Source organism: Lissotriton vulgaris, chromosome 10, assembly GCF_964263255.1.
Source record: "Lissotriton vulgaris chromosome 10, aLisVul1.2, whole genome shotgun sequence".
NCBI lineage: Eukaryota > Metazoa > Chordata > Amphibia > Caudata > Salamandridae > Lissotriton > Lissotriton vulgaris.
In genome coordinates, this window is record NC_141698.1 from 385,493,319 (window position 1) to 385,520,423 (window position 27,105).

Here is a 27,105-nt window from a genome sequence, read left to right on the forward strand (position 1 = left end):
GGAAAATGAGGAGGATATGATGACCGACCTGTGCAGATTCCTGCATCTGAATACCGGACATCAAGATTATATGCAGAAGATCCAAGATTTCGACAATGTATTCCGTATTTGTTTCATCTTTTGTTTGAGAGTGATTTGTCTGGACTTTCTTATACAGTAAACCATATAATGAAAACAGGTGTACATCTGCAAAATGATTCGGCAAAGGAATTTATGGATAAAGTACTGCATAAAGATGATGTTTTGGAATCTCAGCTAATTAATCTCATGACGTGTCAGTGTCGTACAAATGAGTACTGGTACCGTCATCATGGAGAACTCAAATGTATGCTAAGGAAGTTAGGAACTCCTACATGGTTCCTTACTCTAAGCTGTTCTGAATATGCTTGGGATGATTTACTTCAATTTCTTCGAGAGGAAAATCAAAATATACTAAATATTGAATACAATACACCTGGAGAATTGTGCTCTTTGGATCCAGTTAATGCATGCAGGTATTTCAATCATAGATTTGAAGCTATCATGTCTTTTATCACCAATAAAAAAAATACTCCTCATGGAGAGGTTTTCGACTTCTTTTGAAGAAAGGAGTCTCAAGCAAGAGGTGCTCCTCACATACACATGCTAATATGGATCAAAGATGCTCCCAAATTTGGTACAGACTCAGATGATACTGTGTTGTCTTTTATTGAAGAATATGCTACATGTGATATACCCAAAAGTATACAAGATAAGGACTTAAGAGAACAAGTCTTACGATTCCAAAGCCATCGTTGTGGGAAATACTGCCGTCCGAAAGTACAAATCTAAGGACAAAATCTACACCAAATATCGTTTTGCATTACCACGTCCAGTAATATCGAAAGGAAGAGTGAACAGTTTTATGTCATCTTTGCGACATACTATCTCAAGAAAGTCTCCAAAAAATACCTACAACTTAAGAAGAAATGAAGAGTCAACATACATAAATGACTATAAACCAGTCATTTTGTCCATGTGGAATGCTACCATGGATGTTCAATATGTTGCAGACAATTCTATTGCTGTTGCTCGATATGTAACATTGTACATAACAAAATTAGAAAAGACGGAATTGAAGCAAATGTGGGAAGAGATTTCCTATGAGAAGGGTCTAAGTAAGAAATTATATACTTACAGTTTGAAGATGTTATCTCATTGAGAAATTGGAGCGTATGAATGCTCGATCACTTATCATCTGCAAGTCTATACTCCAAATCCAGACAAATCATTTGGGTGAGTCTAGATCTTGCTGGAACACTTAACCAAGTTCTTAAATCTGTACAAGAAATTGAATATTTAGCTGAAAAAGAGCCAGAAAGTACAGATATTGTGAAAACAAATATGTTGGATACATATAATTCAAATAGAAGTCATCATCTTGCGAACATTTGTCTCTATGAAGTGCTGCAAAACTATATTTTTAAACGGAACATTACAGAAAACATCAATATTGGTATATATGCCGTGATTGGTTCCAAAGGATTTCTGGTGAAACAAAGAAAAGGACATTTAATTAATCATTGTTAACTGAGTTGCGAAACACCTGACAAAAGGGAATTTTACTATTTAGCTCATTTGCAACTTTTCAAGCCATGGCGTTCAGAATTGGAATTACTTGGAGATTTCGAGAGCTATGAAGATTCTTTCAATGCAACTAAAGATACTATACAATGTGCTGTTTTTGCTATTTATGTGAAAATGTTGAATGACGAAATTGAGCAAGAAGCTATAATTGCAGCTGAGATTGCTAGGGACAGTACTCAAGAGAGTCAAACTTCTGCTCCGTTGAGTCAGGACCCACTAGGAGAACCAATTGTTCAAAATGAAGAAGCAACTGCTATGGAAGAGGTGGAAACAGCAATGTATCAAGGTCAAGATGATGTTAGAAACTTATGAAATTTGGAAGAACAACTACATCTTGAGCAGAAAGAAATATATGAGCAAGTGAGAGAACAGATTGACCATGGATTACTTCATGAGAAGAAAGAGTGCTCTTGCTCATCATTTGAACCTATCCGAATGTACGTGAGTGGACAAGCTGGGACAGGCAAATGTTTTTTGATTAAAGTAATCAGAAGTTTTCTACACAAAACAACTGAGTTGCATTTGTCTTGTGTTGTCACTGCTCCAACTAGATTAGCAGCCCACAATATTATAGGAATTACTTTACATCGTTTATTAACCAGTAGAGCATGAGACAAATTAGAATACCATAAGCTATCTGGAGAAACTTGTTGTGAAGTTTCAAGAGTTTTGAGGAAAATGAAACTTCTTATTATTGATGAGGTAAGCATGGTATCAAACTTAATGTTTGCTTTTGTGCATTTAAGAATGCAGCAAATTCTTAAAACAGAGTATGACTTATCATTTGGAGGAAAGCACGTCATAGTTTTTGGAGATCTTCCACAACTTACTCCTGTAAAAGGACAACCAGTGCTTAAAACACTGCTGCATGCATGAAGATACTAGAATGTCTATTGGGAGTATTGGAAATGTAAACATTTGGTCATATTTTGAGTATAAGGAACTTATTAGAAATATGCGACAAGCAAATGATGTTGATTATGGAACTATTCTTCAAGATATAAGAATTGGAAAAATGACTGCACATGGCAAACAAGCTTTACAGAGACGATTAATTTCCAATTTGTTTCCAAATGAAAATATCATACCCGAGAAAATATACATGACAATTGCAGAAAATACATCTGTAATCTGCTTAAAGCCAAGACTACGTGAATGCTCTAAATTCAATGAAGAAATTTTAAAGTTGGAAAATGAAGAAATTTTAAAATTGGAAGCTATTGATAAAATAGAACATAAAGGAATCACTATTATTTTGAGTGAAAAGTTGACGAGGAAATTGGATTCTTTAGAGAAATTGATAAGTAAAACTGCTGGTTTAGAAAAGAATTTGTATGCATGTGTAAACTGTAGGGTAATTTTACTACGTAATTTGAATGTGGAAAAAGGTTTAGTAAATAGAGTAATGGGTAAAGTTGTTGATTTCGTTAATTACGTAAATAGAGATGGTGTTGAATTTTTGAAAATCAAATTCGATCAAATTGAAGAAGTAAAACAATTTAGTCGTTGTTCAGCTTGGTTTCTGCTTGTAAAAGATTTGTATGTTCGCAGAAAACAGTTTCCTGTTTCTTTGGTGTATACAGTGACCATTCATAAATCTCAAGGTTTAAGTGCAGATAGTGCTTTAGTGAATATTGGAAGTACTGTGTTTAAAGAGGGTATGGCATATGTTGCTTTGTTTCGAATCAGAACTTTATCTGGATTGTACTTGAGTGATTTTGATGAGACAAAGGTTAGTGCAAATGTAAATTGTGTAGGTTAAGAAGAGAATATGTGCCTAATTTAGGTCAATATCCAGTATTTGAAAAGCGTGTGGTAGGTAGAAAAAGAAGATTTGAGAATATCTGTAGTGAAAATGTAGAGAAAGAAAAAAAACAAGACAAAGTTGCGCCTGCAAGCAAAAAGAAAAAGGACAGTGTTGAAGAGAATGTTGGTTATCGGTTTGAAAATAGTTGTGGTGTCAACTGCTATGCTAGTGTAGTTGTTAATGTTGTTTTTGTTCTTGAAAGTTTGCAACAGCAAATTGTTGAAAATCGGGACAAAGATTCTATTCATTGTTGTATTCTGTTTATGAGAAATGTAGTAGTGATAAAAGTAAAATACAAAGTGTTTCTGATATTCGAAATGTTTCGGACATATGTTCTGGTTATAGTCAATTTACGCCACATATTCAGCAAGATTGTCAGGAATTTTTAATGTTTTATGCTTGCTGTACTGGAAAATGAAGGTATAGATATTGAAAACCTTTTTGGCCTTTCTTATATAAGGTAACATGACTGTGAAAATTGTTTGTTTACATGTAGCACTAACATGGACACTGAAAGATTCATATTTTTGACTTTACCTGACTGTGAAACAGTGTCTTCTAACAATCTAATTAGAGGAGCAAGTCAAAACATGGAGTGTAGCCAATGTAAATCAGAAATGTCATCAACATTATTTATACAAAGATATGGACAGTATGTAATTTCAATGCTGCAACGTTGAAGAGGTGATGGAAGAAAATTGGAAACTTTAATTAAAACATTTGTAGCTGGTCAAGTTTCAATATCAGGAAGAACTTTTGTAGCCGTTGCAATTATCTTTCATGATGGACTTTCTACAACATCTGGATATTACACTGTTTATTTAAGATGTCTGAAAGGTTAGATACATTGTAACGATAGTCAATTAGTTTTTAAGCAACGTTTTCCTAAAGAGTTACCAAATTCTTACCTAATATTTCTAAGATCAAAATTTGGCCTTTCTGGATTATTTCTGTTAAGGTAGATTAGTCTGGTGCTGTAGAGTATTTTGCAAGCGAGGATGAGGATCTTGAAGGTGATCATCTTGTTGATATTGAGGCAGTGTAGTTGTATCAGGTGGTGGGTGTTGTGTCTGCAGCAGGGGACATTGATGATCACTCAGGTGGAGGTGTTCTGGATTTGTTGTAGTTGTTGCAGGTGTTTGGCTGGAATTTCTGTGTAGAGTGTTTTGTCACAGTGTAGTCTGCTGCTAATGAGGGCCTGTGTCACTTTTCTTCTTCTTTTGGTTAGGATCCACTTGTAAATGTTGCGGAGTATGTGGAGTGTGTTATAGCAGTACGAGGAGATGGTGTAGGCTTGCTTACACTTGGAGAGGAAGGAGTGGAGGATGAATCCTAGGTTGTGGGCATGGTTGGTAGGTATTGGTACTGTCCACAGTGTAGTTAGCTAGCAGGAGTCGTCCAAGGCTGAGGGGGTGGGTGTGAGGATGAGTGCCTTCATTTTTTATGAGTTCATGTTTAGAGAGCTGCTCATTATGTAGTTGGTGACGTCCTTCATTGTGTCGTGAAGGTTGCTTTTAGTGGTATGTCACTTTTTGGTGAGGAAGAGGATGAGATGGGTGTTGGTGGTGTAGGAGATATTGTTAAATTGTGATGGTGGGCTACTTGGTTGAGGGTGGCCATGTAGATGTTGAATAGCGTTGGGTTGAGGGATGAAGACTGGTGGACGGAGGAATTGATTTTGGTGGTTTTGGATCAGAAGGCTGGGAGGCAGATACTTCACGATTACTATTGGACAGTTTGCAAAGTAAGATTTTGATGCATACTATTTGGCCTTTCGGAAAAGTATGTGAAAGCAATAACGAGTTTTTGTTGTATTTTTTGTCAGCATATATTTGTAAGTAACATTATTTACAGTGTATGGAAATTAATCATAATGCTTTGTTATTTTATGATCATTTGAGATGTGTCATATTTACGTGAGAAATTGCTCTTAGAAAAAACATTTAAGATATATTTTATTTCTATTTCTAAGATTTTTATTGAGAATGTTGAATGTTTTTTAAAGATAATTGTATTGATTGTCTTTTATTTGCCCGCTGTTATGTGATGAGTAGTGTTGAAGTCACTTTTTCTGGTGAAATTCAATATATTCTGAGAACAGCAAAAAAGGCAAGTTTAATAGTTTACAAAATATTTTGTATTGTAAAAGATATATTGTAACTGTATTTTTTTGTGTCTTCCACAGTTTGTAATTTTATAATATATATTTTTTTAAATATTTATTATGCTTAAGGAAAGTACAAAGAACTGTTGAAAATGGTCAATGGAATGTGCTTCAACCGAGCTGAAGTAACAAAACAAGGATTGGGGAACATTAGTGTGTGAAGATGGTTTGTATTTTTTAAAGACATTTCAAAAAATTATATAGTGAGTGTACCTGTCAGAACCCATAATTAATCAGTGGATACGATAATGGCTTATCTAAACCCTAGCTGGCGCAGGAGAGATGAAGAATCCACAAGTAAATAGACTTGAAGTGCTTTAGTGCAACAGAGGAATTAAAATATGGCCGTGTCGAGGAAAGACGTAGTGGCGGTCTAGTCATATACCACACTCCTGTGTGGAATCCTTGGTGAGGCGCCCGCTCCCTAACGAGTGCGCACTTCACCTACGACGTTCCAAAGTTCAGACCCGTTTTGAATTGCTTCAGAGATATTCCTGAAGAGAAAGTACAAAGGTTGCAGATAAACACTAGAGGAGAGGCTAGTTCGAAAGACGAAGGAGTAGGTAATTAGTAGCGTTAGACTAAATTATAGATAAAGAATGGAGATAGAGTGGGGTAGGTTATTAAATTATAGTTTTTTGTTATTTCCGTTATGTATGCATGTCAATGATACAAAGATGGTTTGTATCTTTTTTTTTTTTTTTTTTTTCCAAAACCTTTATTGCACTTTGCATAGTACACAGCGGAACGCCTACAACCCTGAGGGCCGGCCGCTATCGAAGGATCCTTGCAATCAGAGATTTTCAGCAAAATGGACAATCATACCAGTTTAACAATCAAGGTCTTGACAGAAATTGCTGAGAAAATAAAAGTGCAGTTGCGCAATTGGTCAATGCAGGAATTGAGGTTTTGACTGAGATTTTATTGTTTTTTGAAAAAGAACAAAACTCATAACAACAACAGTTAGGAATGACAGTTTGGTCTGACATGACGCAGTGCTTTGTAAATCTCTAGAGTCACTTTGGATCATGGGAATCGGACAGTCCTACCCCGTACGTACATGCCTCTATTCTCCCCAACCGCCCCTTCCCCCGTTAGATGCAGCCGTCTAAGTGTTAAGAGGCGATCTCCTACAGCAGTTCAGGCCCTCTCCTTACTCCCACCCCCGCCCATGACTAGCCCTCCACGCTCTCCTCGTCAGATTCATCCAGATCCTCCTCCCGCAAAGGTTCGCAGATGTCCCCCCTGTACTCATTCCACTTCAGCCATATCCTATTCCACTTCCCGGGGCAGGCTCGGTTGATATACACTGCTCGCTCGGTCAGCATCACTCGATCCATGTTCAAGCACCACTGGGACTTGGTTGGGAGTTCTGCTGCCCCCCAGCGCTGTGCTATGTCACGTTTCGCTACCATTAGCCCCGCCGTGACCCAAAGTCGCTCGTATCGGTTCAGGTCAGTAGGTTCCCATATATTTAGCAAACACCTCCGTGGGTCCGGTAAGATGGAGTGATCTAGTGCCTGTGAGAGTGTACGGAGTACTTGCCTCCAGTATTCCTGGATCTTAGGGCAATCCCATATGGTATGGAAGAACGTGCCCTCTTCCCCACACCCGCGCAGACAGTAGGGATGGGTCGCTCTTTGAATACGATGTAGCATCGTCCTTGTGTAGTAAACCCTGTGCAGGATCTTAAATTGCACCAGTCGCATGCGTGCTGAGATGCCTATTTCTTTAGGGGACCCAAGAGCTGCGTTCCATTCATGTTCATCCATGTCGTTAACCTCCCCTTCCCATTTCTCCTTCAGGTGTGATGTTGGTTCAGGGCTGTTGTTGAGGAGTTTGCGGTAAGTGAGGGATGTTGCCCGTTCTAACATGCAATCTGTGAGTAGGCGATCTTCCAAGGGTGAGGACTCTGGGAGTGTTGTATCTGCAGGGATGGCTGCAAGTAGTGCGTGGCGTACCTGAATGTATCTGTAGAGCTCCCTGTCGTTGAGCTCATAGAGTTCTTTTAGTCGGGCAAAGGGGATCACTTCATTTCTCTCCCACAGATCACCCACCACGGAGATGCCTATTGTGTCCCATTGTGTGAATCCCTTGGTGTTTCTCAGGTTGCCAAGCATGCGCGAGTCCCACAGCGGAGTCATCCCTGTGATTTTCCCCTTCCAGCCCAGAGCTGCTGTAGCTGCGTGCCATATCTGCACCGTCAACTTGGTGGGGCCGACCAGGGTACGCACCTTGCGGTGATCATATAGTGGCCCCAACAGACTATCTGTTCCCAACTGCTCCCTGTCTGAGTGAAATGCTGGTTCGGTGTGCGGTGCGTGTATCCATTGATTAACGTGCCGCAAATGTGCGGCCCAATAATATAATTTCAGATTCGGGAGCGCAATGCCCCCACCATACCAGTCTCTGTGTAGCTTGGATTGTGCCACTCGCGCCGGGAGGTTGCCCCACAGTAGGTTAGAGACTAGAGCTGCTACTTTTTGGAAGAATTTGTGTGGCACCGGATAGGGCGAGTTGTCGAGGACGTACAAGAAGCATGGCAACGCCATCATCTTGTAAAGCGCCGCCCTGCCGAGGAGCGTTAACGGCAGGCCGGACCAAAACTCCACATCCCGCTTGAGTCTATCCAGGGGCGGCTTCAGATTCTTTTCCATGAATTCGACCGGGTCCTTAGTGACATGTATGCCCAGATATTTAAAGGAAGTTTCCGCCAGTCGCAGCGGGCAAGTTTCGCCGAGGTCCGGGGCCGGACCCCGGAGGACATATATCTCTGACTTGGACCAATTAAGCATGTAGCCGGATACCCTGCCGTACGTGTCACAAATGCGCAACAAGGCCGGTATACCCTCCTCGGGGTCTGTTAGATACAGCAGCATGTCGTCTGCGTAGAGGGACAGACGGTCTTCCCAACCCCCAGTCCCCGGTATACCCTTGAGGAGGGGGGAGGCTCGTAGTAAAGTCGCAAGTGGTTCCAGGGAGATGGCAAACAACAGGGGCGACAAGGGGCATCCCTGCCGCGTGCCCCGACCCAGCGGAAAAGTGCGGGAAATGTGGCCGTTCGCCACCACATGAGCCATCGGGGCTGTGTACAGTAGTTTAACCCACGCTAGAAAGCGAGGCCCGAACCCCATATGTGTCAGTGTTTCAAAAAGGTACTCCCACTCCACCAGGTCAAATGCCATTTTGGCGTCAAGTGCCAGGATTACTGCCGGTGTGGTGATGGTGTCAGCTCTGGCCAGGATACCATGCAGTCGCCTCAGGTTCAGAGCTGTGTTCCTGTGCGGCATAAACCCGGACTGATCCGGGTGTACGATCGAGGACAGATGGGGCAGGATCCTCTGTGCCAAAAGTTTGGCCAAGATTTTCGCTTCCGCGTTTAACAATGAAATTGGCCGATAGGAGGAGCAGTCCTCCGGGGGTTTGCCCGGTTTGGGGATTGGTATTATAGTGGCCTCTCGCTGGTCTGGTGGAAGGGAACCCTTCTCCAGGCAGTCCTTGAACATCCCCAGCAGATGCGTGCTAAGGGTGTCCGGCATAACCTGGTACCATTCTATGGGTATCCCATTCGGTCCCAATGCTTTGCCCGGGTTCAGTGCCTTGATGGCCAGCTGGATTTCGTCGGCTGTGATGTCTGCCTCCAGTTCGGTCGACGCCTCTGGTGAGAGGGTCCGAACCTCAATCGGTGCCAAGAGTGCCCTGGCACTCTCCGGTGTAATCGTACGAGCCGGGGTGTACACGCGTTCAAAATGGGACGCAAGGAGTTCTGTTATGCGCCTGGGATCGGTGTGTGTCACTCCCTGTTCATCCCTCAATCGCTGGACTCCCCTGGAGCTACCCTCACGCCTATCGAGCCACGCCAGCATCTTCCCCGCTTTGTCCCCCACTTCATAGATCTTGTTCTGGGTGTCGGTTAAGCGACCCTTGACCACCAACCGTAGGTGATCATTGTACAGCTGTTGCTGGAGAGTGAGCGCGTGCAGGGCCTCGGGAGAAGGATGAGACTCATGCGCCGCCGTCCGCACCCTCAACGTAATCTCTAGGTCGGCTAGTTCCTGTGACTGTTGTTTCTTTTGTCTGGTTATGGAGTTAATGGCTTGTCCCCTCAGAACTGTTTTATAGGCCTCCCATAGCGTCGCAGGTGAGCGTACTGAGTGTGCATTTTCAAGGAAGTAGTGTTTCGTGGTGCCTTTGAGTACTTTGCGAACCTGTGGGATTTTAAAGTACGATGCGTGCATGGGGTAGATGCGCCTACGTGCTCTCGTCTGTAGGGACAGCGTCAGTGTGAGCGGTGAATGGTCCGAAATACCCCGAGGGTGAATCTCCAGGGCATCTACATAACTAAGGGCCTCCCCCAGTGCCAGGAAATAATCGATGCGTGACAGGCTGCCATGCACCGCTGAGTGAAATGTGTATTGCTTCGTGCTCGGGTGTAGGTGTCTCCAAATGTCTGTCATGCCGATTGCCATGGTAAATCGCCTGAAGTATGTTTCCCCCCCTGTCCGGTTGGGCGAGGGGTGTTTATCTAGTTGTGGGTCTATGACCGCGTTGAAGTCCCCCCCTAGTATGGTCTCACCCTCAGGGAGAGTTAAAAGGAAGTCCCCCAGTCTTGGGAGGTGTACCGAGTGCAAAGCAGGTGGCACATACACTGATACTAGATTAAAGAGTTTTCCCTCCCACTGTCCCTGCACGGCCGCAAAGCAGCCCTGATCATCCGTTTTAATTGATAGGGGCATGAAACGTGAGTTCTTTTGTATTAGTATGCCCGACCCCCTAGAGCCGGACGTGAAAGCAGAGTGGGCCCACATTTTGTAGCCTCGCCTATCCAAGGCCTTCGTGGCCCCCCCCACCAGGTGCGTCTCCTGCAACATGGCCACAGTAGGTCGCAAGCGCTTAATAGCCGTCAGTACCAATCCCCGCTTAACCTTGTCTCCCAAACCTCTCACATTCCAGGACAGCAAGGTCATAGGTGGGCATTGTGCGTCAGAGTGGGTCACCCCCTCAGCCGGGACGGGATTGTTAGCCATCGGGTGGGATCAGGGACATGATGCCGTGCCCCAGAGGCAAGACCGGTGTAGCGGCTGCGTCGTTGCGCAGCAAAGCGTTTAGAGGCATCATGGGGGCATGATATCACTGTCTGTATCAAGCAACGTGTTTTGATCCCCACAGGTACTGAAACATTGTCGTTGACCCATAATGCACATTCCCAACATAAACAGTTCAGAACAAACCCCCCTCCCTGCCCCCCTGCTTAACGGACCTCTAACTGCCCGCCACCCCAACTTAGCAGAGTGCTTTACCCATCCCAACACCAGAGTACTTGCTTGTAGGGGGGAGAGTGTCTCCCCAGGCAGGCGGCTTCCCCGAAGGCTCTTGAGGCAGCCATGCCGGCGTCTACGTGCAGCTGTGGAAAGTATGGATTAGCGCGGCGACTGACGATTGCTCAGTGTCCAGTGTCCAAGGTCAGGTTCATTCATTCCCGCCTCCCCCTTCAAACCCATGGGAGGGCGAGTGGTCCGGCCCTGCCGCTCGACCTGATGTTTGCGAGTCTGCTCCGCTACCTCCTCCACGGTCTTGATCCGGTCTGTGGGTTTTGCGCTGTCGTCCAACGGTTTGCCATCCCTCCAGCCAGTCCCTGGCTGCTCCAGGGGAGTCGAAGATCCACACTTTCTTGTCCGCTACCACCCGTAGTTTAGCCGGGAAGATCATCGAATACGGCAATTCTTTATCTCTCAAGGTCTTTTTGACTTCCAGGAACGTTTTCCTTCTCCTAGATACCTCAGCCGTATAGTCCGGGAAGAAAGCAATCTTCGAGTTTTGAATTTGGATGGTCGGTGCCACTCTAGCGGCCTGCAGGATGGCGTCTCGATCCCGGAAATTAAACAACCGAGCCAGTATCGGTCGCGGTGTGGCCCCCGACTTGGGCTTGCCTCCTGGAACGCGGTGCGCCCTTTCGACGGAGAAGAAGTTGGAGAGTCCCTTGGGCTTAAGCCGAGTCTTGACCAATTCCTCCACGTAGAGATCCATAGCCCCCGTGTCCTCAGATTCTGGCACACCTAAAATTCGGACATTATTGCGTCGGGAGCGCCCTTCCTGATCGTCCAGTTTGTCCCTAAGCAGTCTGTTATCGGTTTGCAGCCGCTCTACTGCTATTTGCAGTTCAGACACATCCTCGACCAGCGCCTTAGCGACCACCTCGACCTGCTTGACCCTCTCGTTCATTTTTTGGAGATCCGCCCTTATCAAGGTGACTTCCGTCGCCGTGGCACCCACCGTCGTTTGTACTTGGGCCAGCGCTGCTAGGACATCGTCTAGCGTGGCCTTCTTCGCCCCCTCGGTTTCCGCCGCTTTCCCGGCGGCCTTTCGTTGGTCTTGGGGTGGTGAGTGCCTCTCAAATGCGAATTTGTCCAGCTTGGCCTGGGTTGAGTTGTTCCTAGGGCCCCTGTGGGACATGGCGCTGCCGTGGAGTACACTGCCTGGTGGATAGAATGATCGTGCGCCGCTTTCTTACGCACCGGTGCTAGTCTGCGACTAGGTGTAGGGACACCGCATTGGGGGGTGGCCTCTCCTCTGCGTCATGTATTGGTGCGACGCTCTCCCGGTGAATGTACACCAGCCTGGCGCTGAGCCTCCTCCCAGCGCAGGGTTGAGTGGCGGTGTGATGCAAGTTGTGTCCCACCCCGGCCGGGGCCGTCGCGTTATGACACTCCTCAGTGCCCCCGTTTTGTGGGTGTTGCCCAGGCTCTTGCCCTTCAGGTGGCGCCTCGTGCGTATGGCCCCCGGCGGTTCCAGTGGAAGGCTGTGGTGTCTTTTAACTTTCGCCCGCTATGGCCGCCATATAGCGCTGCTGGTCACTGAGTGATTTCGGCAGCTGCTGCCGGGGTCCGGCGCCCTCCCTCGCTGGGACCGTGTAATGGCGGCACTGGGTGATCCTGCGCAGCTCCCGTCGCGCTGCTGGAAGACGCGCGTTTGACCAGGGAGTGCTGTCGGGTTGCCGTGGTGGACGTCTGTGTGTCTGGGCGGGTGGGCGGGTAGCTTTGCGTTGTTGTCGAGGGAAGCGCCCGGAGAGCCGGCGCTTCCTGCCACTCACCCCCGCGTTCTGGACACTTCCGGCCGGACTCACTGGCACTGGGAGTCCGGGGCTCCTCGGCTGTAGTCAGGCCCCGCTCCTCCTCCGCCTCCCGAGGACGTGATACTGCCCGTTCGGGCCACCGCCGCTCTCAAGGACTTTCACGCTGTCCGCCACACGGACACCGGGTCCGGTCCGCCCCTTTCCGCCAGTACAGCTCAGGATAATGATGCAGATTTTCGCGGAAAGCCGCCTCTGCCCAGGAGCCTCCCTAAGCTGCGGCCGCCATCGTTGGCTGCAAGCCACGCCCCCCTGTATCTTTTATATAGATTTGAAAATCTTAAAAAATAAATATACTGGGTGTTCCAGTATTCTTTGCATTTCACTACAACACATGCACTAGTTTGGACCAGGTAAGGTGAATAGAGATATTGTACTTTTTTTTCCTACTGTATTTTATAATAACAGCCTGTTTTTTTCAGATAGTGATAAGGAGTGACTAGTTTTGTAATTTAAGAAATTTTAAAACTACGTTCATATAAATAATTATAATTATATAATGTTATAAAGTAGTTGAGGATGGTATTTATATAATATTTATTAAAGGGCAAATTAGTTGATAAAGCTAGTTTTGTGTTCTGTATTAGGAATAAAGATAAAATAAAGTGTTTATGTTTTTGTAGAAGGAGGCCAACATGACAAATTTACAATGGAAAATCCAGAAAACAATATGGAAGATGATTTTGAAAATATTAACACTGTGGTAGAAGAGATGAACATAGCTTTTATGAGCAACGTTATTGAAGTGCAAGAAATGAATGTTGGAGAATATCAGGTGTGATTTTCTTGATGAAAGCTTGGATGATGCTTTTCTGGAAGCATTAGACCAGATTGAGATTCATCTGTTGACTTTTGAAAATGATATCCAGGAAAATGAAATTCCTGATGAAATTATAATGGAAGCTGCATTAACTTGTGAAATGTTACAAGAATACATGTATTATTATATAGAAAATAATGGTTTGAGACACTCTGCTTCCAGAATTGTAATCATTTAGCTACTACCCAAGTAATCATGGTGCAAAGTGGGCCTTAGGGTATGGACTGTTTCAAACTAATATAGACCACATACGTATTTTTTTATGCACCGGCAAACTTGTCTTTTCTAAGTTCTATTTCCTAGTGTTTATCATTAGACTTTCACCAATCACTCCCACACTACTGGTTCAATGTTCTAGTGGGTCATTCAGCAGTATGTGCTTATGTATATACTGTTCTAAAAGGGAAACTGCTATACATTCAGCCAGACACTCTCTCTTTCACTCTCACTTGGCAGTTTCACATTCACCATACACTACTAATGTACTCATTTATTCATTTATGAACTACACTTTCATTTTGACAAACTTTGTCAGATTAATATAGAAATATAGTTCTTTCTTTGACCAGTGAAGGTAGGTCTGATAAGAACTGTTTTATTTGTCTTTTTAGTTTACTATTTTTTTTTGTATTTTTTCAACAAGTTTTAAAAAAATGGAACTGTAAACAAAAAAAGTGTGGAACAGGAACAAAAAAGGTAAAAATAAAATTAATGTTTTGGAGAACGGTGCTCTTCTTCAGTCTTTACAATGAGATCAATAGACTGCTGATTGTAACAAAGTAATTTGTTGCAATATTTACAATGACATTTCAGATCTGAAAACTGTGGCACAATAATAGGATGCGGACTGCTCGGTGGAGGTGGTGGTGGAGATGAGGTAGTAGGAACTGCAGGTTGAGGATTCTCCTGAAACGTGTATGTTGCCATCCTTGCATAGTTATTTGGATGTACATTTTTGACATGGAGAACCATGCTAGTTGTATTGAAAGAGTACTTTTTAGTGGGATCAACCCTGGAAAGGGTAACCTCACAGATTTTGCAAGTTACTTTCGGTGCATTAACTTGTTTTAGTCCCTCAGGATGTGTAAAAAAAACTCCCAAATGAAAGTTTCTTTTCTCTTTTTCTGAAGTTGCTCAGCAACAAATTCTTGCTCACTGGAATGTTCTGATGAAGTTTCAAAAAGAGCAGCCATTCTATAGTTTGGTTCTAAAGGAGTACAGCTCCACAGAATGGATGCTTCTCTTGGAAAGTCCAAGTAGGATTATCAAAATAGGAAGGGTCTTTCAACAGTTTAAATATGAACTATTATGAACAAATCAAAACTTTACTTTTATGCTCACGTGGCTTTGCATACCAGAGGCCTAGATATCTATACTCCTTAACTGCCTCTAATTTGTTACTACCCAAAAACCAATTAACATTCTTCTTGCTCTTTCCAAAACATAAGACCTTGGTTTTTTCCATATTTACTGTCAAAATTTTCCTTTCACAATAACCTTTAAAAGCATTTAGTTTCCTTTGAAGTTCTATTTCTGTTTGATCTAGGATCACTAAGTCATCTGCGTATAATAGGCAAGGCACTTTGTTCCCGCTCATTCTAGGACTTGCACTTCTTTCTACTTCAAGTGTCGCAGGGAGAACTGCCAGGAAGATTGAAAATAACAGGGGTGCCAGAACGCACCCCAGTCTAAGGCCATTCCCTATCAATATCTTCTGGGATAGTGACCCATGCGAATCTCTAATAACCTGGGCCCAGTTCCCTCTATGGAGATCTTTCAAGATCATCAACAAGCCATCCGGGATTCCATATCCTATCAAATCCTCCCAGAGTTTCTTCTGGTCCACAAAGTCAAACGCAGCCCGAAAGTCAACAAAACAACAATGCAACTTCCCATTTTGTTCTATTGACGTCCGGGCCAACGCCCATAAGGCAAAGCAGTGGTCTATTGTAGAATGGCCTTCCTTGAAGCCGCCCTGTTCCACTGGAATAATTGCTCTCTCCTCTGCCCAAGTCTTTAGCCTACCTAATATAATTTTCGCAAATATTTTTACTCCTATATCGAGTAGGTTGATTAATTTATAGTTCCTTGGTGCGTTGACGTCCCCTTTTTTATGGATCGGTCGAATTATCGCACCCTTCGAGCTACTTGGAACTATCCCTGATTCTAGGATTACTAAGAACATTTGGGAGAAGAATTTGGCCCATCTAAATAACTATGCAAGGATGGCAACATAAACGTTGCAGGAGAATCCTCAACCTGCAGTTCCTACTACCTTATCTCCACCACCACCTCCTCCGAGCAGTCCGCATCCTATTATTGTGCCACAGTTTTCAGATCTGAAATTTCATTGTAAATATTGCAACAAATTACTTTGTTACAATCAGCAGTCTATTGATCTCATTGTGAAGACTAAAGAAGAGCCCCGTTGTCCAAAACATTAATTTTATTTTTAACTTTTTTGTTCCTGTTCCACACTTTTTTTGTTTACAGTTCCATTTTTTTTTAACGTGTTGAAAAAACTACAAAAAAAATAGTAAACTAAAAAGACAAATAAAACAGTTCTCATCAGACCTACCTTCACTAGTCAAAGAAAGAACTATATTTCTATATTAGTCTGTGAAAGTTTGTCAAAATGAAAGTGTAGTTCATAAATGAGTACATTAGTAGTGTATGGTGAATGTGAAACTGCCAAGTGAGAGTGAAAGAGAGAGCGTTTGGCTGAATGTATAGCAGTTTCACTTTTAGAACACTATATACATAAGCATATACTGCTGAATGACTCACTAGAACATTGAACCAGTAGTGTGAGAGTGTTTGGTGAAAGTCTAATTATAAACACTAGGAAATAGAACTTATAAAAGACAAGTTTGCCGGTGCATAAAAAATATGTATGTTGTCTATAATAGTTTGAAACAGTCCATACCCTAAGGACCACTTTGCACCATGACTACTTGGGTAGTAGCTAAATGATTACAATTCAGGAAGCAGAGTGTCTCAAACCATTATTTTTTATATAATAATACATTTATTCTTGTAACATTTCACAAGTTAATGCAGCTTCCATTATAATTTCATCAGGAATTTCATTTTCCTGGATATCATTTTTAAAAGTCAACAGATGAATCTCAATCTGATCTTATGCTTCCACAAAAGCATCATCCAAGGTTTCATCAAGAAAATCACACCTGATATTCTCCAACATTCATTTCTTCCACTTCAATAACTTTGCTCATAAAAGCTATGTTTATCTCTTCTACCACAGTGTTAATATTTTCAAAATCGTCTTCCATATTGTTTTCTGGATTTTCCATTGTAAATGTGTCATGCTGGCCTCCTTCTACAAAAACATAAACACTTTATTTTATCTTTTTTCCTAATACAGAACACAAAACTAGCTTTATCAACTAATTTGCCCTTTAATAAATATTATATAAATACCATTCTCAACTACTTTTAACATTATGTAATTATAATTATTTATATGAACGTACAGTTTTAAAATTTCTTAAATTACCAAACCAGTCACTCCTTATCACTATCTGAAAAAAACACGCTGTTATTATAAAATACAGTAGCAAAAAAAGTGCAATATCTCTATTCACCTTACCTGGTCCAAACTAGTACATGTGTTGTAGTGAAATGCAAAGAATACTGGAACACTCAGTATATTTATCTTTTAAGATTTTCTAATCTATATAAAAGATACAAACCATCTTTGTATTATTAATATGCATACATAACGGAAATAACAAAAAACAATTATTTAATAACCTACCCCACTCTATCTCCATTCCTTATCTATAATTTAGTCTAACGCTACTAATTACCTACTCCTTCGTCTTTTGAACTAGCCTCTCATCTAGTGTTTATCTGCAACCTTTGTGCTTTCTCTTCAGGAATATCTCTGAAGCAATTCAAAATGGGCCAGAACTCCGGAACGTCATAGGTGAATTGCGCACTCGTTAGGGAGCGAGCGCCTCACCAAGGATTCCACACAGGTGTGTGGTAAATGACTAGACCGCCACCGCGTCTTTCCTCGACATGGCCATATTTGAATTCCTCTGTTGCACTAAAGTACTTCAAGTCTATTTACTTGTGGATTCTTCATCTCTCCTGCGCCAGCTAGGGTTTAGATAAGCCATTATCGTATCCACTGATTAATTACGGGTTCTGACAGGTACACTCATTAAATCATTTTTTGAAATGTCTTTACAAAACTACAAACCTTCTTTACACACTAATGTGCTCCAATCCTTGTTTTGTTACTTCAGCTCGGTTGAAGCACGTTCCATCGACCATTTTCAACAGTTCTTTGTACTTTTCTTAAGCATAATAAATATTAAACAATATATATATTATAAAATTACCATCTGTGGAAGACACAAAAAAATATAGTTACAATATATCTTTTACAATACAAAATCATTTGTAAACTATTACATTTGCCTTTTTTGCTGTTCTCAGAATATATTGAATTTCACTAGAAACAGTGACTTCAACACTACTCATCACATAACAGCGGGCAAAAAAAAGACAATCAATACGATTATCTTAAAGAAAAACATTCAACATTCTCAATAAAAATCTAAGAAATAGAAATAAAATATATCTTAAATGTTTTTTTCTAAGAGCAATTTCTCACGTAAATATGACACATCTCAAACAATCATAAAATAACAAAGCATTATGATTAATTTCCATACACTGTAAATAATGTTACTTACAAATATATGCTGAAAAAATATACAACAAAAACTCGTTGGCTGGTCCACCGGAGGAACATGGCGGCCGCTAGCTAAACGGACGCAGCCTTTTTTTCCCCTATGGAGTAGCTAATTCCTTTGTTCTCTTTGTATATATTATCTAGACCCCGTATGATTATTGGCCATTTTTGATATTGTGTTACCCTCCCTTGGTGCGGTTTCAACGTACTGCAGCCCTTACTGTCGATTATGCCCCCGGAGAACGGACTGAACTTGCAGATTCCCGGGGCAGCAAGCTTAAGGTTGAGCGAGGACCGTGAGGTTTGGAAGAGGAACCAGCGAGAGCAGGATGACGACGTATCTGGGGGCTGGCACTGGCTTAGGGAGGAGGCGGCTCGGACGCGGGAGAGGCGCGACTTTGCCTTGCTCGCGATCTGGGTCGTTGGAGGCAGAGCCAGCGGCAGCTACTTTGGGGCAGAGTCGGCAAGAGGAGCGGCACATGAAAATTCAAGTAAATTTTATTTCGGCAGTGTAGCGGAGTAAACTTTAAGGTAGGGGGCCATCAATGTTTCTGTTCCCCACCCTGTGGGGGTAATAAGGCTGTTGGTGTGGGTAACTATTTGACAGGGACCCGGTATGATAAAATATACAACAGCACATATGAGGACCTATTCAGAGGACTAAACCCCCCCAATCAAGCGGGGCTAATTCAAACAGTGCTCCAATAGGTTGTATGGATGTAGGGGGAGTATCTGGCAAGGGCGCTGGCAGTGAGGTCAGATTGAGCGGCACCAGTGACAGAGAGGAGAGTCTGTACCCTGCTAAAACAAACAGGTACGCATTAAGAGCCAGGACAGTGTTTGATCCAACTAAGGGAAAGCCCGTATACCCCCTACACATTTCACCCCCAGTTTCTGGAGTGAGGGAACGTGTAAGAAGGGGTAAAGCTAAGCTGAATACCTCAGAAGAATATTTGAGTGTGAAAAACATAAAAAGTAAGGGCAAAAGTAAAAGCGTTGAAGCAGCTGATGCCAGCATAACAGTTACCCCCTCACTTAAAACCTATTATAAGGTAATGTCTACAACTAACACTACCACCTCCGCTACCAGCTGCTCTCCCTTGACAGCTCAGCCTGCCCAGCCCGCCCAGCTCTCCCAGCCCACCCAGCCCATTCAGTCCACCCAGCCTGCCTCTGCTACTGTGGAAGTAAATGCTATGGGGGTACCATTACGATTACAAGGAGACGCAATAGTGACTCCCATGAGCTCTGTTAAAGAGGGGAGTGCAGATAAACTCCCAGCCCCGGTAGAGGCAGTGGTTGTAGTGCATTCAGATATTGGCCTGGAAAATAGGTATTTGGCGTTAAGGGGGGACGGATCAGGAGACACCCAACTGGATCCCACAGTAAAGGCAAAAAGCTCTGATGCATTGAACACAGCGCAATTAGTACAAGTATACCATTCCGGCTCATCTGACAGTGCCGGCGTTGAAATCACTTTAGATAAATCAGATGCAACCTCATGCACATTGGCCGACATATTACTTGCTATGATGGATGAGATTACCAGTAGGTTTACGGTATCGGAAACCAATCAAGCAGAAATGACCAACAGATTCTCAATTTCTGAGGCTAATCAAGCAGCAATTAAGGCATCTTGTGATGAGTTGGCCAAGAGGCTGGACGAGGTCACCCTCAGAACTGAGGCAATTGAGGCAGACATCCCTAAGATCAAGGAATCTATGCGTACCACCGAAGCAGAGGTCAATAAGCTGTCTGTTCAGAACAAAGAACTGAAAGAGGATATTGAGTGTTTGGAGAATTACTCACGCCGGAACAACTTGATACTCCTGAATGTGCCTGAAGCCCTGGAGGGAGGGGACATTAAGGGCTTTGTAATATCCTTATTGAAGGGAATAGTAATAAAGGACACACCAGAGGTTGATTTGCTGCATGATATACAGAGGGTACATCGCGATCCCTTCAGAAGAAATCTCGCAAAACAGAAAGCCAGGAAGATCCTGGTGAACTTTTTTTGTCACAGGCGTATTTTATTGAAAAGAAAAGGAAAAGGAAAAAAAAAAAAAAGATTCTTGCGACAATCTCGCACAACATCCCATGCAGGGGGTTAGTCAAGGCAGGCGGGAGGACATTGAAGGTATAGGCAAATCCAACCTTCGGGCACATCGGGGTACTTAAGCTAAGTAGTCACAGGAGGTGCAGTCCAAGCTCGATGTGCCACCAGTAATTAGCAGCGTGGATCCATTGGATCACTTGAATCATGAAGAGCTACATTCGAAAGAGGTACCCTTAGACGAACAGCTGAATGCCTCCCGCGGCAATCGAGTTAATATTGTCACAGATAAACCAAAAAAAAAAAAAAAAAACTCCCCCCCTCCCACTCCCTCCCTCCCGGTGGTGGCAGCCCTCCGCATTCATACTAATCCATACGCACAACACTCACACCTGGAAAAGAGGTAGGCTCCGCAACGTGGGTGGGTAGACTGCTGATGGCAATCCTCTAGAGAGGAAGCGGACCAGAGGTCCCCAACCGAAGGTGACGTTTTTAAAATCGTCCAGAAAGACCTCAGCCATACGTTCCATGCTCAACAATCTCCACAGTCTAGCATGCCACAAGGAGATCGCTGGGGCTTCCCTCTTTTTCCAAGCTGCCGCCAGGGTGATCTTGGCTGCCCCAATACACAACCAGAGGATTTTCTTATCAGCCTGGGTCTGGTGTTCCAGCAGTGGATCACGGAGGCCCAATAGCACATGTGCCATTGAGTCCGCTACGGGGTATCTCAGGACATCTTTAATGTGGGAAAGGATTTCCTCCCAGTAGGGGCGGATAGTGGGGCAGTCCCACCAGATGTGGCGAAAGTCACCTAACAGGCCACAGCCGCGCCAACACCTGTCCGAAGTGCCAGGGTACATGCGATGTAACTTAGCGGGAGAAAGGTACCAGTCCATCATTGTTTTGAGATGTGCCTCGCGAAGTTCAATGGAATAATTGTGTTTCGCCAAATCTCTCCACAGTTGTGACCATTCCACATCCGATATATCGCGGTCCAACATTTCTTCCCAGAGGCCCATGTATCGCGGACTGGGGGAAATAGCCGTGGACAGGAGATGACGGTAGAGAAAGGAGATAACTCCCCGCATGGCAGTGGCCCGGGAGATGAAGGGCTAGAGTGGCCGCGTCCCGAACATCAGGGGAGAGTGCCCAGTGAAGCAACTTGGCATGATGGTACCGCTCAGCAAGAGAGGACCTCATAGTCCCGTCTACAGTTGTCCCGAGGACCCCAGCCCACCCGCCAGACATACGACGCCGCCACCCTCAACGCACTCAACACCGGCCGAATCCCGGGATGCTACCGAGCCACTCCGAGACGCACCCACGGACCCTTCAGCTGCCACGCCTGCAAGTTCACCTGCATCCGGACCTGCCCCGCACCAGCACCCGCCAAGTCGAACACCAGCAGCAACCACCTCAAGTGCATCCTGCTCAACACCCGCTCCATCCACAGACACGCCATCGAACTCTGGAACCTCCTCGACACCACATCTCCAGACGTTGCCTTCCTCACGGAAACCTGTATGAACGACTCCTCAGCGCCCGACATCGCCATCCCAGAGGGATACAAGATCACCCGGAGAGATCGCGTCAACCAGACTGGAGGAGGCATCGCCATCATCCACAGGGACACCATCCGCATCACGACCAACACCGACGACACCCTGACTACCGCCGAACACCTACACTTCCAGATCCACACCGACCCCAAGACCACTCTCAGAGGCACCCTGATCTACCGACCCCCGGGACCACGCACACCATTCAGCGAAGACATCACCGACTTCATCAGCCCGCACGCCCGCCCCTCCGCTGACTACATCCTCCTGGGGGACATCAACTTCCACCTGGAGAACAACAACGACCGCAACACCACCTTGACAATCTCGCCAACCTCGGACTCAAGCAGCTGGTGTCCACCCCCACCCACCTCGCCGGACACACACTTGACGCCGTCTTCTCATCCAGCAAAGACATCGCCTTCAGCCACGCCACTGGACTCCACTGGACGGACCACAGCTGCATCCACTTCACCTTCAGAAGAACCGCGATCAACCACCACCAGCAACAGGTTGCTTGAAGAAGCTGGAACAAGATCACAGCCGACCAGCTCGCCGCTTCCCTGAGCCCGCACCCCCCCGCCAGCTGAGCGAACCCCAGCCAGGTCGCCGACAACCTCACAAAGTGGATCAGCACCTGTGCGGACGAACTCGCCCCACTGAGGACCCCGCCCAGCAGACCCGGCAGCAAGAAGGCCCCATGGTTCAGCGACGAACTCAAGAGCTCCAAGAAGAACTGCCGAGCCCTCGAGAAAGCCTGGAGAAGGGAGCCAACACCGGACAACATGACCACCCTCAAGCCCGCCACCCGGAAGCACCATCAACTGATCCGCGCCACCAAGAAAACAGCATTCAAGGACCGGCTGGACAACAACGCACACAACTGCAAGGAACTCTTCAACATCATGAAAGAGCTCTCCAACCCCCACACCAGAAACAACGACATCACCCCATCGCAAGACCTCTGCAACTCCCTCGCCTCCTACTTCCACAACAAGATCGCTGACATACACAACAGCTTCATCCCACAAACAACGCTCCCCACGACCGCACCAATGCCCCCCACCACCACCCTCAGCACCTGGACCCCGATCAACACAGAAGACACCATCCACACGATGAACTCTATCCACTCCGGATCTCCGACCAACCCCTGCCCTCACCATGTATTCAACAAGGCCGACGCTGTCATCGCACCCCACCTGCGGGACATCATCAACACCTCCTTCAACACCGCCACCTTCCCTGAGAGCTGGAAGCACGCCGAACTCAGCGCTCCACTAAAGAAACCAACAGCGGACCCCACCGAACTCAAGAATTACCGCCCAGTCTCGCTCCTCCTGTTTCCAGCCAAAGTCATCGAGAAGACCATCAACAAGCAGCTGGCCGCCTTCCTCGAGAGGAATGGATCCCTCGACCCCTCACAATCTGGCTTCCGAGCCAACCACAGCACCGAGACCGCCCTCATCCGAGCCCTGCTGGACAACGGAGAAACAGCGGCCCTCATCCTCCTAGACCTCTCCGCAGCATTCAACACTGTCTGCCACCGCACCCTAGTGCAGCGCCTCAGCAACGTCGGAATCCAGGAGAAGGCACTGGAATGGATCATCTCCTTCCTCGACGGAAGGACACAGAGAGTCCGCCTACCACCGTACAAGTCAGAGGCCACCGAAGTCATCTGCGGCGTCCCTCAAGGGTCCTCGCTCAGCCCCACCCTCTTCAACGTCTACATGAGCCCCCTTGCGGCCATCGCACGCCAACACAACCTCAATATCTCCTATGCCGACGACACCCAGCTGATCCTCTCCCTGACCAACAACCCGCCGCCGCCAGAGCCAACCTCCACGAAGGGATGAAAGACGTAGCCGAGTGGATGACGACCAGCCGCCTGAAACTGAACGCAGACAAGACGGAAGTCCTCATCCTGGGCTCCTCGCCCTCGGCCTGGGACAACTCCTGGTGGCCCCCCGCCCTGGGCACCGCACCCAAACCAACAGACCACGCACGCAACCTGGGCTTCATCCTGGACTCCTCCCTCTCCATTACCAGACAAGTCAACGCCGTCTCCTCGTCCTGCTTCAACATCCTGCGCATGCTACGGAAGATCTTCCGGTGGATTCCCACCGAGACCAGGAAGACGGTCACCCAGGCCCTCGTCACCAGCCGACTGGACTACGGCAACGCCCTCTATGCCGGAACCACCGCCAAGCTCCAGAAGAGACTCCAGCGGATACAGAACGCCTCAGCCAGACTCATCCTCGACATCCCCCGAAGCAGCCACATCTCCGGACATCTGAGAGACCTGCACTGGCTCCCCGTCAACAAAAGAATCACCTTCCGTCTCCTCACCCACGCACACAAAGCCCTACACGACCAAGGCCCGAGCTACCTCAACAACCGCCTCAACTTCTACGCTCCCAAACGCCATCTCCGATCAACCAGTCACGCCCTCGCCACCGTACCCCGCATCCGAAGAGCGACAACAGGAGGAAGGTCCTTCTCCTACCTGGCCGCCAAGACCTGGAACTCCCTCCCGACCGACCTGCGCCTGACCCAAGACCACCTCTCCTTCAGGAAGAAGTTCAAGACCTGGCTGTTCGAGCAGTAGCGGCACCCCCCCCCCCTCCAAGCGCCTTGATACCCTCTGGGTGAGTTGTGCGCTTTACAAATGTCTTTGATTGATTGAAATGTGAGCGGAGCATCCCCATGGAACAGGTGGGTAAGGGCGAAACAGCCCCCACTCCTCCAGGCATCAAAGTGCCCCATATATAAAGCAGGCGGGAAGGCAGGGTAGAAATGAATGGGTGTAAAGGGGGAGGGGAACGTTGTCCACCTCTCATCCCCGGCGACTGAATCCCATACCTTCAGGTTGGTGCCAGTGGGAGTGCTAATATATGCATTCTTAGGTCTATCTCTCTTGGGTTTCCAAACCAGATTCCAGATCGATTTTCCCGCCACACTCCTGTCCATATGTAACCACTGTTTTTCTGACATGGGTTGAGACCACTCCACCAACACCCTGAGCTGCGCTGCTTTGTAATAGAGAAGCATGTCAGGAAGGCCAACCCCCCCCTCTCGCGGACGCCTAGGAGAGGTAAAGGAAAAGTGAGCCTGCCCTCCCTGTCAAATAAAGCGGAGCATAAGGGTTTTAACACTCTGAAAGAAGTCAGTGTCTACAACTATGGGGAGCGCCTGGAATAAATACAGAAGCTTGGGGAGGAGTGTCATTTTAATCGTGTGTATCCTCCCTAGCCACGAGATATATAAAGGCAGCCACCGTCTCAAATCTGTGCTGATACGCGCTAACAGGGGGAGAAATTTGCGGCATACAGTTTCCCCACTGTAGGGGTAAGGTGGACCCCCAGGTACAGCAGGGAAGAAAAGGTCCACTGCAAGGGTGACAGCGGGCGTAGGCGGTCCACCTTTGCTAGGGAGAGCGTGAGGTTTAGAATAGTGGACTTGTCGTAGTTGACTTTAAAGCCCACTACGTCTCGAAATGCGCCAGTTCCGTCTGAACGTGGGGGAGGGAGTGCGTGGGATCGGAGAGGGATAGTAGGACGTCATCCGCAAACACAGAGATTTTATGTTGCTCGCCAGTGAAAGGTAGTCCCCGGATGTCTGGGTGCTCTTGTACCGCCATCGCTAGCGGTTCTATACTTAGGGCAAATAGCAGGGGAGAAAGTGGGCACCCCTGCCTCGTGCCACGTGAGTGTGGGAAAAAGACTCTGGAACGGGGGCAGCTATAATTCGCCCCCACCATGGACAAGAATCTGGGCGAGAAGCCAAAAGCCGTAAGGGTCTGGAATAAAAAAAAACAGTCCACCCGATCAAAGGCCTTCTCCGCGTCCAGACCCACCAGGACAGCCGGGATACGAAAACAATTAGCCTTTTCAATAAGGTGGACCACCCGTCGGGTGTTATCATGGGTCTGGCGTCCCTTAATGAAATCCGATTGATCTGGGTGGATGAGAGCGGGCATGAGATCTTGTAATCTGGACGCTAATATCGACGAATATAGCTTAGCGTCAATGTTCAGCAGAGTTATAGGTCTATATGAGGTACACTTGCTGGGATCTTTCCCCGGCTTGGGGATCACCAATTTGACAGCCTCCGCCATGGAGCCAGAGGTCGTGCCAGTCTCAGCCATGACGTTAAAAAGGAGCACCAGATAGTCACTCACTTCCGCTGCAAAGGTCCGATAAAAAAGCGCTGTATAACCTTCCGGCCCGTGTGCCTTATTGAGTGTCAGAGTCTTAATTGCTGTCAGAACCTCCTCCCTAGTGAAGGGGGCAGCGAGCAACTCATTCCACTCGGCAGAGACCAGAGGGAGTGGAAGTGCATTTAGATAGTCATGCTGAGCCTCTGGGTCCAGGGAGTCCCCTGAGTACAATGCTGCGTAGAACTCCCCAAAGAGTTCCGCCTTGGACTCATCGCGGTGCCTCAGCTCCCCTCCGTGGTCTTGGATACCGCCAATATATTCCTTCTCCCTCATCCTCACCCAGCCACGCTGGTCTCCTGCCTCTCCGTCCCAGGGCACCGCGCGTATGTGAATGTTATTCCGGCGCGAACGGTTCACCAGGTCCTCTGCATGGGCCTGGAGATCTAGGTTTTGCTCCGTCAGCCTGAGCACATCCTGTTGGAGCTGGTGCACATCGCCCACCAGCCCCAGGTTGTGTTCTTCAAGCGTCCCCACCCTCTCGCCAATGCCATCCACATCTCTCCTCACCTCCCTGAGATCGGAAGCGAGTTGGGAGCGGAGCTCCGAGATATCCTCCTTGATGGTCGAAAAGAGCTCCAGCATAAGGGCCTTGGTGGCAGGTGCCTCATCATCCCGCAGCCGAGAAGTGCTGGTGCCAGGGGACGTCGTCGGCTGTTCACTCTTTAGAGGCCCCTCTTTGCCTGGCTTGTCCTTGCGGTTTTTTTGAGCCATCGTGTCTTGCTCGGAAGCGCAGTCCGACCAGGGTGGCAGGTGTCGAGCACTCCGGGCCATCGCCCCCAATCCAAGCAAACTCTCCTCTGTTGCGCCAAAAGTGCCGCCGCGAGTCCGGGTCTCCGGCCCAGTGGCCCAGACCGCACAGCGCTCACTCTCTTCCGCCACCGAACGGTCTATTCAGGTACTCAACCGCACCCACACTGCGTCTCTTCTGCATCCACTGGCTCTCAGGCCACTTCCAGTAGGCCGCACCGTTCCGTCTCGGGTGTGGATGTGACCTGCAGGTCCTACCCCCAGGCACGATCCCCA